We start from the raw sequence: 15,638 nt of genomic DNA, 5'->3' as shown, positions 1-15,638 counted from the left end.
ACAATGATACATAAACTTAATACAGTAGGATCTCTCAGAGATATTTCAGGACATTGCCACATCTGAAGAATTGGGCAGCTGACTGAAGTGGGTTTTTTACCCACAAAAGCTTATGCTCAAATAAATCTATTAGTCTTTAAGGTGCCACCAGACTCCTCATTGTTATTGCCACATCTGTCACAGCTTGTTCCTGCTCCCATTGAAGTTAATGGTAAAACTTTGTCAGCAGTTCCACTGACTACCTTGGCACACTCTGGTGTCAGGACTTGGTGCTGCAGGTGTTGTGATGTTGTGTATAAGATAGATGACCATTTGTATCAATGGTTACACAATTGCAATTGTGTATCACTGTTATACAATTGCAACAAATCATGTACAAAGTATGTCAAGTAAGGTGTGAATGGAAAAGTTATGAGTTGCTAAGCATGATTATCCTGTTTATATGCATGGATCATCTTTGTATCTGAAGTTATGAATATTAGATATGTATTTGTATCTTAAACCTGTGTTGTATTCCTGAGTGACACACCCCAGATACATAGCTGTCTAGCCCTGATGTAAATGTATTGATGGCCCATCAAGGACACTCAGCCCTCACAACAGGCCATTGAAGAAACTCATCCCATCCAGATAGCTGTTCCTGAGGACACCTCAGACAGCGAGGAGCCAATGGCTATTCCCCGTGATTCAACAAACCATGTAAGGACATGCAATATGCTCATGTAACCCTGGACTCCATCTTGGACCAGCCACTTTCCATATACAGGGGCTGTGGGCTTTGTTTGGGACAGTAAAATTCCATGCACATGACAGAGGACATAAAAAGTCACACAAGACAACTCCATGTTGCCTCTTTCCTGTTCTAATTCTCTGGACTGTGGATTTACAACTAAAAGGAGCATCTTGAACTATGGATTGGGGGCCTACCAATCTTTTGGAAGTCACCAGACAGACTTTTGCAAGCCAGCAGCCTATTCCATCGCTGCTACAAACCTGATCTAAGGACTTTGCAATCATTTGTATGTATATGATCTAACAACTATATAACTCTTTTGTTAAATCTTTGGTTAGTTTATTAAGGATTTGCTGACAGCGTGATATTTTGGTAAGATCTGAGATACACATTCATCTGGGATAAGTGTCTGACCCTTTGGGATCAGTAAGAACCTCACATATGGCAAAATGAGTTTTCAGTAACCTCTCACTATATTAGGCCTGTTTGTCTGGATGAGAGCCAAGTCCTGGAATGTCTAAAAGGTGATTGTGTTTGGCTTCTGTTTAACCAGTGTGATGCTGCAGAAGCTCTTTTGTTACTGGCTTGGTGAATCTAATTATACAATAAACTACCCATTTGGCAGGGTGGGGGGAATTGTCTGCCCTATTTCTTGCAGTCTGCCTGAGAGTGGCATTCTCAGTGTGGCCCATCCAGGCACCTGGTCACAGCTATGCTTGCCTCTAGTGCCGCCTATTGATCACCTTTGTCCCTGTGACTTTCTGCTTTGCTCCACAATTTAGCCCTCTGGCTAAGTCATATCTAGTCCGGTCCATCTACCTGGGTGAGAAAAGTCCAAACACAAGTGCAACAAAACTTTACACAAACAAAAGGTTTGTTCACCCTGTGACAGATATTGCAACTGCATGCAGCATCTTTGGGGACCATATTGTCTTAACTCTATGAATGGTTTATGTAGGATTGTATGCTAATCCATGGGGGAGGGTTAGCACAGCTCCTACAGGAAATATAAAGCCTGGGGGTGGGGGTCATGGTGATTTGAGACTAAACTCTACAGAGGTACCACCCTTGGGGAAGTGTGCAAATTCTGGAAAACCCAGCTTGAACTAGTGATTGTGAGACAAAGAAAGGGCTTTTGGTATAAAAGGAGGAGCTTGAACTGACACCGGGCCTTTTTTCCAATCCAGTAAATGGACAGAATCTTCTGTCCAGAAGCCCCTAACCCTTGCACAAAGGTTGGACAGACTTTCGCCTACTAGGGCCCCATAAGAATGATTGATGATTCCAGGTATGTTTAGTGTGTTTTAATCTATTTGTTTGTTTTCTCTGAAATGTTTTTACCATAAGAATAAATGTGCTTGCTTAAAAAGAGCTGCATGGTAATTATTGGCAATACACTGTTCGTAGCCCCCAGGGAGAAACCAAAGCACAGGTGCTGGCTGTTATGCAGACTGGCTTGCTGGAGATATTGCAGTTAAGCCAGAAAGCAGTGCAGCCTTAAAACCCCCTGTCAGAAGGGGGTGGGGACAAGGGTCCCTGCCTAGAAACAGGTGATTGCTGGAGACCTGACTAGGAAGTCCTGGAGAGGAACTGGGGGTGGGGGAGGGAGGAGATACAGTTGCAGTTACCCTGAAACTGTGACACACCCACTTGGGCTTCTCTTCAGCCTGCCCTCTGGGACCCTATTGCCAGCCCCTTCTGGGCCAGCTTTAAGTTTCTTTCTCTCTCTCTTTGGCCTGGACTCCCAGGCTCCTTCTCTGGCATCCCCTCGTTATCTCAACATCTCATCCAAACCCTGTTTTGGGGTCTTTCACAGGAACCCAGGCTGCTCCATGTGGTTCCTCCTGCAAACTAACTCTTCTCAGCCCTTTTATGAGGCCCAGGTGTTTCACCTGACCCTAATTGGTCCATTCCACTCTGCCTAAAACGCAGTTAATTATTGCACAGGTGTGCTGAATAAACAGGGCTGGCTAGCCCCAGGCCGCCTGATCCTTAAACTGTTTACACTCCCAGTGATTACAATAGTGCAGGATTGGGGCCTTAAAAGAGTTTCTCCCCACACTCCCACTTCTACTTTTTTCTACTCTAGTTTTCTTCCATGGATTATTCATCATTTCTCTCTCTCTTTGTAAAGGTGAACTGGCACTAAAATGCCAGCTTCTCTGGTAAGCTGTTGGAGTGAAGTGGACCTAATATATCCAGAGTTGGTCAGTTGACAATTCTGTCTGTGCAAGGGAGCATTTTGCTGATGGAAAGCTAATTATAGTGGCTTCACTGCCTCCTGTACCATCCCTCGAACCCTGGTATAGGGGATGCATTAGAATCTTGTCAGGGATCAGGGTGTGGTGGAGCTGAGGTCTGGCCTGACATGAGTAATTAACACCTGGAGAGAGGCCTCATTTCTTGAAAGAGAGAATTAGGGAGGTAAACAGATCATTAGGTTGAAAATTGATGGTTTTGTACTAAATAAGATAAGTAAATACGTCAGTAGGCTCAGAAGACAGAATGTCTGAGCCAGCTAAGATAAGAGGGAGAACATCAGGGAACCATTTACTATGAACAAGAACAACAACGGACAAGATAAATTAGGAATGTAAAGATGAGGTAAGGAGTAGTCAAGCATGAACTATACATGAACAGAACATGCTGCACAGCAATTGGTTCCTGCAAAGTAACCAAAATGTGTGATAGAGTGTATAATAAATGCACTGAGATGTGTAAATGTATATAAAAGGAGAGGGTTTCTCTAACTTTGGAGATGTGATATACCCTGCATTCACACTACACAGACACCTAGGCTGACCAGAAAGCAAGTGTGAAAAATCGGGATGGGAGTGGGCAGTAATAGGAGCCTATATAAGAAAAAGACCCAAAAATCAGGACTGTCCCTATAAAATCGGGACATCTGGTTACCCTACAGACACCCCATATTTGAGTCTGAGCGGCTCAGCATAGTCTTGCTGCATGACAAATAAAGGTACCTAAGTGACGAAGTCTGGAGTCAAACTGAGTTCTTGGGAAGCTGAGTGGAAAGAGGTCACGGATGGAATCCCAACGTACACCTGGATTCTATGCTAGTCAGAGCTGCTCCAATGCAACTTTTAACTTGTGCCAAGGCTGGGAAGCTCAGGATTAGGGAGCTGCAACTGGTTTCACGTGCCCATCACCCTTTCCAAACTCCACTTCACTCCACCCCAGAAAACACCTTCATAAACATATGCAATGCAGATGTGTAAGAGCCATGCACCAATATAAAGCTAAAGCCTACTATTTTAAGTATAAGCATAGATGCACAGATCTCAGCATATCAACTGACAAAGAAGTGACAAACAAACTGCAGTGTCTTAACTTAGGGCTTGTCTACACTACCCGCCGGATCAGCGGGCAGCGATCGATCCAGCGGGGGTCAATTTATCGCATCTAGTATATAGACACGATAAATTGACCACTGAGCACTCTCCCATTGACTCCAGTAGTCCACCAGAACGAGGAGCGTAAGTGGAGCTGATGGGAGAGTGTCAACTGTCGACTTACCCCAGTGGAGACACTATAGTAAGTAGATCTAAGTACGTCGACTTCAGCTACGCTATTCACGTAGCTGAAATTGCGTATCTTAGATTGACTCCACGCGGTAGTATAGACAAGCCCTTAGTGGAGGCTATTAACTTTCATTAACAAAATCTTCCTTTGCAAAGATGAATTATCAGCTAGCACTGTGTATTGCTCAAAGTATTAACTTATGCACTCAGATTAAGCAAGACTATTTTCTTTATTAAATACTTTAATTATGATTGGAAATGGATAAAATGGTTTAAACAATAATCACTCCCAAAAGATTTGCTCATTCTAACTGGATTCCCCTCTTCCCCCCCGAATAAAATTGAAACATTTCATTTCTAAAATATTTTGTTAAATAGGAGCTGTACAACACCAGCGACATTTTGGATCCAGCTCCCTTTTTATTTGAATTCTAAAGTTTGGGGGGAGGAGAGCACCATCTTTACAGTAAACTAGTTTCAATCATGAGTTAAACAAAACCAGAAAGCAACCTTTATCTGAAGTATACAATAGTTAGGCTAATTTTTATTCCCAGCCCTGCTCCCCATATTCAAGTTTAATAGGCCTCAAGCTTCCTGGTTTCAGCCACAATTGGAAGCAGAAGTGCAGAAAAACTGTAAGAAGTTTTTCCTCTGGTATGTGTGGGCTAGCTAGATCCAGGATCTATTGAAAAACTTGCAAAGAAACAAGGTGGCGTAAAGTTCAGCCCTTTCATGGGACAAAGAAGTTCATATAGGCACCACTCAACCTATCAAGTTTTGTCCATCTCTACTTACTCCTTTTTTTCCCAACTGTGTCTGTCTCCTCTCTCTCACATGTAGAAATCTGTTGTCATGAGGTTTTGCAACCGCTCTACTTGTCCCCTCTACTTTTAGTTCATATGTCACACTACCTTGAGGCTTTCAAATTAGTCACACATCAGGCTGCATGAAAGAAAGCCTCAGAGCAATTCAAGCCTCATTCTGTTGTGGTTCACAAACAGAAGCCTCAGAGTATTTTGGGACTTGAATGTACTAGCAGAGGCATTCAGTAAAGAGTCTCCAAGCGGTGGTGGATCTAAATGGGACAGGGAGGCATATGCTATCAGTTTAATCAGAATCCTAGTATCCACTAGGTTGGATATTAGGAAACACTATTTCACTAGGAGGGTGGTGAAGCACTGGAATGTGTTACCTAGGGAGGTGGTGGAGTCTCCTTCCTTGGAGGTTTTTAAGGCCCGGCTTGACAAAGCCCTGGCTGGGATGATTTAGTTGGGGATGGTCCTGCTTTGAGCAGGGGGTTGGACTAGATGACCTCTTGAGGTCCCTTCCAACCCTGATATTCTATGATTCTGTGATTCTAATCTACACTTAGGTTTGTGAACAAAACCTTCCAAATATGAACTCATGTAACTAATACTCTGTTGTCTGAATCTGCTGACAAAGAGCCTCAAACTAGAGCTATGTGCAGGACTATTCTTTAATCCCACTTCCACCTGCTCTCACTGTTCTGGTAGCGGATCCTGCAGGACCCGCAGGATCTCAATCCCGCTGCCAGGCTCTACAGCAATCCCATGTAGGAGTCTACCTGAAACAATAGCTTAGAGAGATGTGAACTCTTTCCCTTCCTCCATTCAGCTCAGTTATTTATTTTTAAATTATTATTTATTCAGAGCTCATAAGTGTGTTAAGTGCCTAATCGGGTGTTAGGTGCCTAATGGGGTGTTAACTCTAGAGATCACCTCAGAAGAACAATTTAAGTGTCAATTTTTTTTAACTGCTCATTCCACTAAATAGCTTACAGGAGGGGAGGGGGATATGAACATCTCTTTAAATCCCAGGACACCTGGGAACAGGAAATCAACCTTAGGTTTTTGGGAGCTTTGCAAATCCCATTTAGATGCCCCTTTTTGGAATCCTGACCCATTAGCTTTCCCTCTAACTAATCATCTGACCTGCAGCGCCTTAAGGAGTGAACACTACTCAAAAGAAAACAGAGCTAATGACCTCATGCAAGTTACCCCAGACATAACTGACAACAGCCCCCATTGGGCCAGGATGATTTCAGGCTTTGACAATCTCTGCAGGAGATTCCGTTTAGTAAGGGCCAGAGTTAGCCACTCTGACATTGAGTATTATTTTACTCTGATTAGTCCTATTGAAAGCCTGTTCACAGAATAAGGTTCTATTTCTAGTGACTAAGGGTGGCAAAATCTGGCCCTAAGCACCTACCTACCTCTCAGGAGGGTGCTCTAACCACTGAGCTATGGGATATTCAGATGTGGGGCTCCCTCAATCTCTCCTGCTGATAAAGCTCCACTGTGTGTGGGGACTGGACCTGGGGTCTCCCATCTCCCAGGTGGGTGCCTTAACCACTGGACTATAGAATCATTTCCTCTCTCACAAAGCTAATTATAGTATTTAGCTACTGTGGAGCAGTCATTGGGCCAGACAGAGTGAGAGAATGATTCTGTAGTCCAGTGGTTAGGGCATCCATGTGGGAGACCCAGGATCCAATCCCCCTGCTCCTAGTGGCTCTTTATTTATTCAACAGCAGAGACTGAGACAGCTACACATGAGACTATCCCATAATTCAGTGGTTAGACACCCCATCCCAGCTCCATTCCAATCCTGTCTCTCCCTTTAGCAAAGGAGGGGTGGGAATTGAACCTGAATTTCCCACATCCCAGGTAAGTGCTCTAACCACTGGGCTAAACATTATAAGGTGGGCATCAGCACCACCACCACCTCCTCCTCCTCCAATAGGATTTTGAATGGGACCGGATCCAGTAGACATTCTCAGAGGCCACCTAACTGGATTGGATCCCATGTGTGATTAAGGCAGACAATCACCTAGCGTCCTTGTTCATGAATTGCTCTGGGGCTTGGGCGGGAAGATAGGTGCCTGGGCATCGACAGGAAGCAGCCGTGCACATGCCCCAGGGTCTAAAACTTAGGTGCCTACAGAACTTTTACAGCAGAAAGTTAGATGCTGAATGAGTTTAAGCACCTACAGGACTAGGCAGCAGTCAAGAAGGAGTTTCATGGATCATGGTGATGCCACACATGGGGATTTAGAAACCTAAATCAGGAAGTTAGGCCCCTCAATTGCTTTGTGGATTGCACCCTAAGTGACTTGGGTGCTTTTGAAAATTTTACCATGGGCCTTTAAAGAAGCTGGCCAGGTTTCTCTATCTGATGCAGCACAGTGTACATGCCAAAGAGAAATCTAGGTTTAAGCTTATAGGTTCTAAAAAAGAAATCATAGGGATTTGTCAGACAATAAGCAATCACTGCACTAATGTGTGATAGAGTTAAGGCAGAAGGAGCCATTCCACCCTGAAGTAATGCTGAAACAATTAAGATATTATGGCCTGGGCTACACTGGGGTGGGTGGGTGTGTGTTTCTGAACTAAGATATGCAACTTCAGCTACACTATTCGCATACCTGAAGTCGAAGTATCTTAGTTCGACTTACCTGGTCGTCCTCACAGTGGCAAGTCAACCGCCACAGCTCCCCCGTCGACTCCACTTACTCCTCCTGCCGAGGTGGAGTACAGGCATCGATTCGGGGATCGATTTATCACGTCTAGATGAGATGCGATAAATCAATCCCCGATACATCGAACACTACCCGCCGATCCGAGGGTAGTATAGACGTACCCTAAGTGTAAAAGTCCAAATACATCAGTATGAGGCAAGGCTGTTTGTGCACAGAAAGATGCTTGTGAATACTCTTTGCTAGGGTTGCCAGCACTCTGTAATTTGGCTAAACTATGACAGAAAAATTAATGTTTGTTTTTTTTAAATCTCAGACAGATTTGTATTCCTAAAGCTACACAAAAAATTAATTAAATGAAATCAATGACTGACCTATAAATCCCATCCTCCCCATTTCTCTCTTTTCTCCCTCTTCTGGCAGTTTGAATTCAAAAGACTTCAGTTTGTTGCTACAATAGATTCATGCTTGTAAAAAGTTTATCTTTAGGCCATATACTAGCTCTTCTATCTCTTATAATTATGTCCAAAAAAGAAATTCATGGTTACTGACCAATGGTGAGCAACAAAAGGATGTAACGGGCCATTTTTTTTCTTGCCTCATACTTAAGATGTAAGAGATATTAAGCAGTTTTAATACAACAGCAAAAGTTAAGAAGTGCAGGTAATTACACTTAGCCTTTCTACATTGAAGAAAAAAAAAACATTAAAATTCTTACAAGTTGTTCTTTGAAAGTTACTGCTGAACAAACTCATGACAATATGATCACAGCATTTTTCTGTCTTGATCAAAAACCAAAATTTAAAAAAAAGTCCAATTTCCCCTCCCCCCACATTCTTGTCCTTTTACATCCAAGCCAGCCTGCATTGCTCAGGTCAGCAGTTGGTGAGGAATGCTTTCACCATCTGGACTAAACATAAGGAAAAAAGAATAGTAGGCATAAAGTAAAGGAATCTATTGGTATGCTCTAACAATGCTATCTGTGCACTCAAAGTGTCAGAGAACTCATCTGAGGAAGCATGGCAAAAATACTCACAGAAAGCCATTTCTGAACTGAATCCGTAATAGTGAATATTCGCACTGGAAACATGATTCTAAGAATTAGACTTAGGATACAAAGGTATGGAAATATACCATTTGAGATCCATTTTTACACTAACCAGCTCTTATTTCATATAGTCTTAGAGTTGGCCAAAAAAAAAAAAAGACAATTTTTCATGAAAAATTCATCCCTTTCTTTTTGTTGCAAAATTGAAATTTGAAAAATTCAGCCTGAGCTGCTCATAATGATCTACTTATAGGTAGAGGTATGGAACGGCTTCCATATGAGGAAAGATTAATAAGACTGGGACATTGCAGCTGAGAAAAGAGAAAACTAAGGGGGGATATGATAGAGGTCTACAAAATCATGACTGGTGTGGAGAAAGTAAATAAGGAAGTGTTATTTACTCCTTCTCATAAAACAACAACTAGGGGTCACCAAATGAAATTAATAGGCAGCAGGTTTAAAACAAACAAAAGGAAGTATTTCTTCACACAATGCACAGTCAACCTGTGGAACTCTTTGCCAGAGGATGTTGTGAAGGCCAAGGCTATAACAGGATTAAAAAAAAAACTGGATAAGTTCATGGAGAATAGATCCACCATGACTTTTAGTCAAGATGGACAGGGATATAAAACCATGCTCTGAAGTGTCCCTAGCCTCTGTTTGCCTGAAACTGGGAATGGCAACGGGGGATGAATCACTTGATAATTACCTGTTCTGTTCATTCCCTCTAGGGCACCTGGCATTGTCCAGGAAGACAGGATACTGGGCTAGATGGACCATTGGTCTGACCCAATATGGCCAATCTTCTTCAATTCTCTTATGGGCATTCAATATCTTTTAATTGTTATTAGTCACTTGGAAACCAAATTAGACAAAGTTTGGTCAGAAGTCTGTCTTTTCTACAGAAAAGGGCCCATTTAATTAGTCTTCTTTGTAGTTCAAGCTAGGGGACTAAAGGACTTGCCCTATATTAAACTAGTTTTAATTGTAATAAAAAGCAAAATATCAAAAGGCAAGACAAATTACAATACACAATGCAATTCTATGTGGTTTAACAGCATTTATTCCAGTAACAGCCCATTTTTAGGGTAAGAGCTAAATCATGAAAGTTATCTTTACTCTTGAAAAGGTTTTCAGACTAGGGTGACCAGATGTCCCGATTTTATAGGGACAGTCCCAATTTTGGGGGCTTTTTCTTATATAGGCACCTATTACCCCCCCACACCCCTGTCCCGATTTTTCACACTTGCTATCTGGTCACCCTATTTCAGACTATAGTTTTAGACTGCATTTTGTTGAGGGTTTTAACTGTAGGTTAATGTTGTACGTCTTAGCTATTACCTCCAGCAAGGTACAATGCTTATAGATGTGTGTGACTGAATGTTTATTTTGTGCAGCTGTTCAATCGCTGCTACAATGTGAAGCAGCTGGGCTGATATAGGACTTGGTTTTCCCCTCTTGTCTGCTTTGTCTCAGTTCTTCCACAGTCTGGTATCAGCTGTTAGATCAACTCTCCGCTATTTCAATTTGTCTCTGGATTCAGAAAGAATTAGTAGACACCCTCAGATGTCCTAAATAAATCCTCTCAGAATACAGAGATGTCTTTCTCTAATAAAGGAGATGATTCTGTCTATCACTCACATACCAAGTTCCTAGTTTTCAGTTTCTGCCAATAAGGACCAGGAGGAATGTCTACCTTCCAGAGTAAGCTTTCCACCTTAAATATTCTTTTGTAGCTTCACACTACCTAATCTGGTTGTGCTGGATATACCCTGTTGATCTGAGCTGCCCACTGTTTCCATTTCCCTTCAGATAACATCTTTTCCTCTCCTTGAAACAAAGTGTTTGCATTCTGAGTGCCCTACCTTCCATTTTTCCATGTGTACTTCTAGGACTCGATCTCTTTTCAGAAGCCTGATGAGCTGTCTTTTCCCAAAACCACTTTTCTCTTTCTCCAGTCTCCCACAAACATTGTGTTATTCAAGAATAATAAGGGTTTCACAAAACTCAGTGGTTTCTTGTGAGAAAGGTGCAAATGGCCTCATTTTAATCTGGGAACACGGAGAGCCGTACATTCCAATGGACACATCCCGAGCTAGTGTAAAATGTCATAGCTCCACCAACTTCAACCTGTCTATAACAGTTTACATAAGCTGAATATCTGATTTGCAAGTCTAAAGTCATATTCTCTGGTCTTGTAAAAACTGACTCAACCTAAGCCCCATATGATGGCGCACACTAACCTCTCGTGAGCATCTCGTGTCAGGTAGGTACAAACATGCACTCACTCTCTCTGTCCCTTTTTGCTGTGCCCTGTCAGCTATTGCCTTTGTCAACACTGCCCTTCAGTGGCTCCACCATTGGGCCAAGTCACACACATCAACATGTGACCAAACAAACCCCTTCCAGGGTAAAAGGTCCAACAGGGCCTGTCCCTGTGCCCTAAGTAATGTCTTTAGCTTTGTCTCTGGGCTCAGTCCTCAGACCCTTCTTGGCTAGCTTTAAGTCCCTGTCTGCCCTTGTATAGAGCAGTGCCCCCAGAGCATTCTCCCTGGAGATTTTTTTAGGTCCTGCCCTTCTCTTGGGGCTATACAAGTCTTATCCCCTTCTTGGGGCTTAGGCCATCCTGCCAGTGGCAGAACCTGGGCCCACCCACTACTTTGGGTCCCGACCCAGGGACCCTATAAATAGCTGTTGCTATTCCCTGGGCCATTTCCCACGTAGTCCCTTCCTGTTCACCCTTATCTCAGGGCTGAATTTCTTCTCCACAGAATGCCAATGTCACCAGAACCCGTCTTCTGGTTCTGTCTCAAACCTCAGCAAAGAGCACCTTCCTTGCTCCTCTAGTCCCTGCCAGGAACTAACTCCTTTTAGCTGAGCCTGCTGAGTTCTGATAGGCTGCAGGGAAGAAGCCATTCTAGGCAGACCTGGGGACCCACCTTCATTACTCATTTTCTGGCCTTAAAGGGGCTAGTACACCCAGTCATACCCTAGTTCACACCGTCATACCCTAGTTCACACCAGTTAACATAGTTCAAATCATGCTTTACCCTCATCTCACCAGCTTTAATATACATTTCATCTGTTTAATCGTATACTTCTACAATTTGTATGCATAGTTTTGTAACAAGTAGCAATTTTCTAGTCAAAGTACCAAACATAGTGAACATCAGAACACTTGAAGAAGGGACTCTGGCACTGTATATTTTTCCACTTTCTGAAGCTAGAATATAGTTTGGGGTCACAATTAGCACAAATAAGAAGCTAGACCCTCTTCGGGATAAGACAGGATGCAACTGTTTTTCTTTTGCCAGTGGTCTTATGGCAGTGTAAATGATATTATGTCCACTTCTTCATGACTTTGGTGCTCTGGATATCTGCTTGTTTACTTCTAAACAGCTAGAGCAAAGGTTGGGACTATCTGTGGGGTAGATACACTTCAGTATGGGCAGTATTCATTTTGTGGGCCAGAATCACTGAATTTTTTACAGATGTCTGAAGTATTTGGAATACTTCCCTGTGCCATCCTAGTCACTGACACCCCAGGGGAGCATTCACCATAAGTGAGAACAGGCAGCCCACCCTCGGGTTATGTTCAGAGCTCCATAGGGTCACCATCAGCAAAGATTACTGAGGGGACAACTCCTCCCCAGCCAACATTGCCTACTTTTAGGCAGTGAATTCTTACAATCCTGCCAGCAGATGGGAGGTTGTGGCTGTTGCAGCCTCCCCTTGGTGACTCTGCCCTCAGTGACCTGGTCAGCAGAGAGCCTCTCAGTAAATTTTTCTAACAGCCCATGAAAGAGTTCTCATCTCCTTCCCAAAAGGTTTTTCAGCTTGGTTTGGATTAGCCTGAGGTTCTTGCGGTTTCTTGTTGCAGATTTCTGACTGCTCATTTGTCATGCTGGTTCTATTTCTTCTCTGTGTGTTCTCTGAATGAAAGAAGATACGATCACCTCAGAGGATAAGTTTATAAATGCCTCACTGAAGAATTACCAATAATGAATCTCCTCCAAATGTATATTTTAAAAATCCCTGAACAGTAAATTAGTTACCATATTTTGGCTCTCTTTTATGTTACAGCACCGCAACAGCTGCATTCATTTGATCAGGATTCACTGTGGCTTATGGTGAAACAATGAGGAATTAGTTTGTATATACTTTGGAACATGCTCTCCTCTTGGTCTGAAATAGCCCTAATTTTCAGGGCATGCTCTGAAGCCCATTTGTTTTTCCAGGCTGAAGGAGGGGGGAGGTTCTAGTGGGAGATCTTTAGAGATCTTCCATATGTTTATTGCTGCTGAGTTATTCTGAATTAGTTGATTTGTAGTTAAAAGAGAGAGTTACACAAGAGCTCTCTATTTTTAGGAATAGTCAAGTAGTGCCCAGAGCAGGGGTAGGTGCTCCTTTTTAACAGGGCCAATGTGTATATCAAAATAAATATCTAAATATCAAATCCACAGTTTGGAAAGTGAAGTTGATATTTTTAGGGAAGCACTTTCCAAACAGCCAAGGAGACTTTATATCACAGTACTAGAACTGTGTTAAATATTTGCAGTGAAAACCAAAACATGGCCAATTTGGCAGCTGGCTGCAAGCTCAAAATTCAGGGCAGGTTTGTAAAAGGTTGGCTTAGCTTTATGAACCTTTTTGGATATCCTACAGCTAGTTTCAGAAAAAATGGCTGGGATGTATTTGACTCTAAAGCACAAAGTGAAATTCAGGGACTGGGGGACAAACTCACATAGATCAAAAGTGTTTTCATAAACCCTTGTGAACAAGAGTTTCACAGTCAGGCCAGATCTACACTAGAAGCTTCTCCCAGTATAGCAATGTCAGTGAGGGGGGTGATATTTTTGCAACATAGGTATACCAGCAAAAGCCCTAGTGTTGATGCAGTTAAACCAGCATCAAAGTGATTTTGCCGGTATAGGTTATTTCACTTCGGGAACCGCTATGACATATACAAGCAAGAGTTCTTTTTTTGCTGTGTCTACATTAGGAAGCTTTGCCAGTATAGCTAGATCTGTATAGTATACACTGGCAAACCTTTTCTAGTGTAGTCTTGGCCTCAGATTCATACTGTAAACACTCCTCGCTTTTTGAGGATTTGATTCAGGCTCATCTCTACTTCTCGTGGTACAGGTCTGTATTAACAACAGGGAGAGCCCTTAACAGAGCTGCATAGGCATATGCTTGTCTGTTTTGTTTATAATTAAAACACTATGGATCAGATTCTGAACTCTGTTTCCTCAGTACAAATCCAGAATAACTCCATTACTTCAATGGGATTACTCTGATTTGCACTGGTGTAAATTAAGGCAGGGTGTGGCCAGATGAACCAATGTAAATACTGTATAATTGAAATATTATTTTATTATTTATTTGTATTATCAAAGCACCTACGAGCCTCAGTCTCCAGTCATGGAGCAGGACCCAGTTGTGCTAGGCGCTGTACAAACAGAACAAAAAGACCATCCCTGCCCCAAAATGTTTACAACCTAAGTATAAAATAAGAGAACAGATGGATAGTGATAGATTCAAATTTCTTAGGGCCTGACTCTAGAATCTGTACACTGGATAATGCTTATTTGATCAAGTAATACCAGGGATTACTTGCATAAGCAAGGGCTGGTTTAAGTAAAAGCTTCACGATCTGACTCTTAATCTCTACTCAGCCAATGCTACTAAAAACCAAAAAAACCCAAAACTGAATACTGATTCCTAACAAGCTAGATTCTCAAATTACACAATAAAGAGGAGACCTTTTATCTATCATACACAGTTAAAATGGCTCCCCGACATTACTGTATTGCATAGCTGCACGGTAAGGTTTCCTAGAGCTTTCCTCTCACAGTTTCTTTGTAGAAATGTTCAGTCTAACAGGGCAGGACTCATACAAACAGCTTCCAAACTCAGATATTTACCTGACCTATTGGACCTCCTCAGGAAGGAAACTAATTCCTCTAAGGAAAATACGTGACAACAGATTAATAGTCCCACTATGTGCACAGTAGTCATTCAACAAGAAAACTCCCGTCTCCGACTTCAGGATGAATTGGACTCTTATCAGTCCTAGAATATGTCTGTAAAAGTGCGCAAAATAAGCAATGCCCTCCCCCCCCCTTTCCTTCTTGCTAGTGACAGTTTCATTACTAACTAGACACATCGGTAATCAAGAAAATAATCACTCCTACACATGCATGTGTAACTTCTGATGATAATTTAGTTTATAACCAGATAATTTAGTTTGTAAACACTACTGAGTTTAACACTGGGCTTTTTTTATTTAAGAGGCAATGTCAATGTAGGCAACAACTGGGCAGTGTAGTTTGCAAATTTGTCCACAATGGACTTTGGTCTTGTGCCCATTGACTAAACGGTGAAGTCTAAAGCCCCATTGTCTTCAATGGGACAGAATTAACAGCAATGGGATCCTAACAACACTGCTCTGAGGTGGATTTGTTTGTGTGTTTTTCTAAAGAGCAGTGGTGATTTATTTGACAAAGTAAATTGCATTGGTTTCAACTGGGAATGTGCAAGCTGATGTGGATGAAGCAGGAGCCAATTTCAAACTCTGCTCAAAATTCAAACCAAACTCAAACCTTCTCAAGGTTCAAAAAAGTACAGTTAACTCTTCATTTTATTTCTCTCATTTTCCCCCTCACATAGTTACCCTTAACAAGAAGTACGACTTTTTCTATTGTTATTGATCCAAAAGGCAACAGTATGACATAGACATAGCACTTTTAGATCATTTCTGTAGAATATGCGTAAGATTATTTTTCTCAACAAGGGCAGGACTGGAAAGACTGAAGTAAA

The 15,638-nt window shown here is 42.2% G+C and overlaps 1 protein-coding gene across 8 annotated transcripts in view; it reads right to left on the bottom strand.

Moving 5' to 3' along the window:
• The window catches only part of MID1 (midline 1), a 329,164-nt gene that overhangs the window by 100,936 nt on the left and 212,590 nt on the right, over positions 1-15,638 (bottom strand). The window lies entirely within an intron of this gene.

This window comes from Trachemys scripta, chromosome 1 (assembly GCF_013100865.1).
Source record: "Trachemys scripta elegans isolate TJP31775 chromosome 1, CAS_Tse_1.0, whole genome shotgun sequence".
NCBI lineage: Eukaryota > Metazoa > Chordata > Testudines > Emydidae > Trachemys > Trachemys scripta.
Note: the sequence above shows the minus strand (reverse complement) of the source record. Positions and strands in the feature narration are given on the sequence as shown.